Source organism: Capsicum annuum, chromosome 1 (genome assembly GCF_002878395.1).
Source record: "Capsicum annuum cultivar UCD-10X-F1 chromosome 1, UCD10Xv1.1, whole genome shotgun sequence".
Lineage (NCBI taxonomy): Eukaryota > Viridiplantae > Streptophyta > Magnoliopsida > Solanales > Solanaceae > Capsicum > Capsicum annuum.
Genome location: NC_061111.1, coordinates 247,599,337 through 247,604,360, shown reverse-complemented (window position 1 = coordinate 247,604,360; position 5,024 = coordinate 247,599,337).

Here is a 5,024-nt window from a genome sequence, read left to right as displayed (position 1 = left end):
GCTACCAGTGCACCAACCCTTGTAGTTCACCCAGCCTATTCTTAGGGTGCTTCATCCAGTACTGGTGGCGGATAATGCTAGAGTCGGTTCTATGCTCTACCATCCCATTAGGAGTAGGAGGATTCCCTAGATATTACTGGTATATGTTGTGTCTTTCATTTTGATGTGTATGTGTTGTTAGACCCTGGGTCGAGTTTCTCTTATGTAACCCCGTTAGTTGCTGTGAATTTAGAGATAAATTCTAAAAAAATTCTCAAGCCTTTCTTGGTTTCTACCCCAGTAGGTGAGTTAGTTGTTGCTAAGCAAATCTTTTAAAAGTGTCCTATCACTTTCCTTCATAAAGTCATGTTAGTAGACTTGATAGAGTTAGATATGGTTGATTTTGATCTTATTCTTGGTATGGATTGGATCCATTCCTGTTATGCTTCTTTAGATTGTCGCACCCGAGTGGTGAAGTTTCAGTTTCAAAATGAGCCAACCTTTGAGTGGTCCAATAATTCAGTGTCTCCCAAGAGTCATTTCATATCTTATCTTAAGGCCAGAAAGTTGATATCCAAAGGTTTTATTTATCATCTAGTTCGAGTTAAAGATACTAAGTCTGAGACTCAAACTGTTTAATCTATTAATGTATTAAATGAGTTTTTGAATGTTTTTCCAGAAGATCTCCAAAGGGTACCTCCCGATAGGGAAATAGAATTTCGGTATTGACCTTCTCCCAGATACTCAACCTATTTTTATCCCTCCTTATCATATGGCTCCTGCAGATCTTAAGGAGTTGAAGGAGCAACTCAAATATCTTTTAGATAAAGGTTTCATAAGGCCTATATTTCTCTATGGGTCACTCCTATTCTATTCGTGTGAAATAAAGATGGTTCTTTGTATATGTGCATTGACTATCGTCAGATAAATAAAGTCACAATTAAGAACAAATATCCTCTTTCTAGAATTTATGACCTGTTTGATCAGTTACAAGGTGCAAGTTATTTCTCAAAGATAGACCTCAGATACAGCTATCATCAGCTTAAAGTAAGGGAGAGTGACATTCCGAAGATAGCCTTTAGAACCCGCTATCGTCATTTTGAGTTTCTGGTCATGTCTTTTGGGCTAACCAATGCTCTAGTAACATTCATGGACCTCATGAATGAGTGTTCAAGTAGTATCTAGATATGTTTTTCATAGCGTTCATAGATGATATCCTTGTATACCTCTGTAGTGAGGATGACCATGCATACCATCTTAGAATTGTCTTGCAAACTCTTAGAGATCACCAATTGTTCACCAAATTCAGCAAGTGTGAGTTTTAGCTAAGATCAGTAGCTTTTCTTGGTCATAATATTTCTAACGACGGCATTAGAGTTGATCCCCAAAAGACGAAAACTGTAAGAAATTTGCCTATACCTATCTCTCTGTTAGGCATTAAGAGTTTCTTGGGTTTAGCTGGCTATTACCACTATTTTTGTGAAGGTTTCTCTTCTATTGCATCTCCTATGTCTAGATTGACCTAAAATAAAGTTAAGTTCCTATGGTCAGATTCCTACGAGAAGAGTTTTCAGAAGTTGAAGACTCAACTCACTTCAGTCTTAATGTTACCATTACCTGATGGTACCGATGGTTTTATGGTATATTATGATACCTTTAGAGTTGGTTTGGATTGTGTGCTGATGCAGAGAGATAATTTCATAGCCTACGCCTCTAGACAGTTGAAACCTCATGAAAAAAATTACCCAACCCATGATTTGGAATTAGCTGTTGAGGTGTTTGCTTTGAAAATATGGAGACATTATCTATATGGTGTGTATATTGATGTGTTCAAGGACAAAAAAATCCTGCAGTATGTGTTTACTTAGAGGGAGTTGAATCTTCATCAAATGAGATGGTTAGAGTTGTAGACGGATTATGATATGAGAGTATTGTATTATCTGGGCAAGGCCAATGTAGTGGCAGACTCCCTTAGTAGATTGTCTATGGGCAGTGTTGCTCATGTGGAGAAAGATAAGAAAGAATTATCTTAAGAAGTTCATAGTTTGTCTAGATTGGGTGTTAGGCTGGTTGATTCAGGTCAAGGTAATGTTTGGGTTCAGAGTAGTTCCGAATCTTCCCAAGTTTCAGAAGTGAAGGAGAAGCAAAACATGGATCTTAGTTTTGTCAAATTGAAGGATTCGGTTAAAGACTAAAAGGTAGAGGTTTTCTCCCAAGGAGGAGATGCTATGTGAAGATACCAAAGTAGATTGTGTGTGCCTTGTATAGATGATTTAAGGCAGAGAATTATGGTAGAAGTGCATGGTGCACGTTATTCTATTCATCCTGGTGCTACCAAGATATACCGCGACTTGCGGGAGATCTATTGGTGGAATGGTATGAAAAGTGGTATAGCAAATTTTCTAGCCAAGTGTGAAACTTGTCAATAGGTTAAGGTGGAAGACCAAAGACCTATAAGTACGTTGCAAGAGATTGGTATCCCCACTTAGATGTGGGAAGAGGTGAATATGGATTTTGTGACCGGTTTACCCTAATCGTGCCATCATCATGATTTGATTTGGGTTATTATAGACAGATTAACTAAGTCAGTGCATTTCTTGCCAGTTCACACGTCTTATACAATTGAGGATTATGCTAAGATTTATATCTGAGAGTTAGTCAGATTGCATGGAGTTACCTTGTCTATCATCTCAAATAAGGGTACTCAGTTTACTTCCCAGTTTTGGAAAACATTTTAGAGGGGTCTTGGTACCCAGATCCATCTTAGTTTAGCTTTTCATCCTCAAATAGATAGTCAGGCAGAGAGGACCATCTAAACTTTAGAAGATATGTTGAGGGCATGTGCTCTTGATTTCAAGGGTAGTTGGGATGAGAATTTGCAATTGATTGAGTTCGCTTATAATAACAGTTATTATGATAACATTCAGATGGCTCTATTTGAAGCTCTTTATAGGAGAAGATATAGATCACCCATAGGTTTGTTTGAAGTGGGTGAGGCCGCTTTGCTTAGGCCTGATTCAGTGTTTGAGGCCATGGAGAAAGTTAAGTTGATTAGAGAAAGATTGAAAATAGCCCAGAGTCGTCAGAAATTGTATGCGAATGTGAGAAAGAGAGATCTTGAGTTTAAAGTTGGTGATTTTATGTACTTAAAGATTTCACCCATGAAAGGGGTGAAGAGATTCGTCAAAAAGGGGAAGCTTAGTCCTCGCTATGTTGGCCCTTATAGAATTCTGAGTCGTGTTGGGAAAGTAGCTTATGAGATTGAGTTGCCCGCTGACTTGTTAGCAGTTCATCCTGTATTCTACGTTTCTATGCTTAAGAAGTACATCGGTGACTCCACTGTTGTAGTTCCTTTAGAAAGCTCAGATATTCAGAACAATCTTTCTTACAAAGAGATTCTAGTTGAGATTTTAGATCATCAGATCTGTAGACTAAGGAACAAAGAAGTTCCCTTGGTAAAAGTTCTTTGGCAAAATCAGTCTGTTGAGGGCTCTACTTGGGAAGCAGAAGCAGACATGTGAGCCAAGTACCCTCACCTTTTCTCCATAAACTCAGATCCAGCCAAAGGTTATACTCTTCCTTAATTTAGTTCCTTTCTAATCAGATATTCAACAATATAGATGTCCTCATATAAGCTCATGCACTCTCAAAATTTCTCAGAAGCTCAAAATGATTTAGATTCAATTGCTTAGTTCATTTCAGTTATGTATGCTATCTTATGGTCTCAGATTCCTCAGAAATTTTAGCTTAACCAGCAATATTCAAGGATGAATGTTCTCAAGGGGGAGCTATTGTAATACCCCATGATTTTTCCATCTTAAACTTGCCTAAAAAATGTCAAGGATTAGCTGTTAGAATGAATGATATTTATTTTGAGTGGAATTTTTTGGATTTGAACTTTCTATGGTAGGAAATAGAATAAGTTTTCCGACGATATAAGATTCGCTTAAATCCGACAATCGGGGAAGAAGTTATGGCTATTTTAAGTTCCAGTCGCAAAACATCGTCATTTGGACCCTTAGCGCCTCGTGAAGCATTGTTAATTCCTAATTGTCATTTTCTAGTGGCCCTCCGTAATATTGGCATATCACGGAGAGGAACAATTTCCCGTTTGTTAATTTTTAGAGGTCCAGCACGATAATGGCGCATCACACCATGTGCCAAAATGGCATTCCAAAGAGGCACCGCGATGACTCCGTGTTGAGGAGTTTGTCCAGTTTCCAGTTGTCGATTTCCAGTGAGCCACCGCGATAGTGGCGCATCGTGGTGGCCACTCAAATTGAGAAAATACACAATTTTTAGTTCCGTTTAAGAATTTTAAAATGGGGTATTTTGGTAAATTACCAAATTCCCAATCCATCCAAACACAAGATTTAAGCCTCTTAGAAGCATTATATGCTATTATTCATTAAAAATTCTTTCATACAAAATTCTAGGCTTCAACATTCATCTTCAAAAAATCCCAAGATTCCACCATTACTTTTCCAAATTGATTCAAGATTCAAGATTCCTTGACCAAGAACTTCAAGAGTCAACATTCAAGAACATGAATAGAGTCTCAAAAGAAAGTTGTTCATCTAAGTTCATCATCCAAGGTATGTGGGGTTTGAACAAGGATAATTCTTTCATCCTTGTGCCCAAAACTTTATTTTAAATATAAATTTACTGCAAATTATATGCATTCCTATGAATTTCAAGTTAGGGTTTGTAGCCATTATCATTATTTGCAAGATTATGAGATTTCCAATGATTTAAAAGTTGAATTACATGATTATGATTATACTTCCATTCATAGTGATGAAATTTTTAGATTTTAAGATGATATATAAATGTTTGCATTACCAAGTATGAATTTTAAGATGTTTTAACATGATTTTGATGCTTGGGTCATTAGACCCCAATTAGAGATTGATGTGTAACACCCAGCATTTTGGGTGTAGAACAACTCCTCCTACTAAGGGTGCTACTTCAGCTACCGAAAGCGGTCGCAACCGCTTGTATTCCTTATCCAACCGTCAGGATGCAAAGTCTTCCCTAGATGTAGT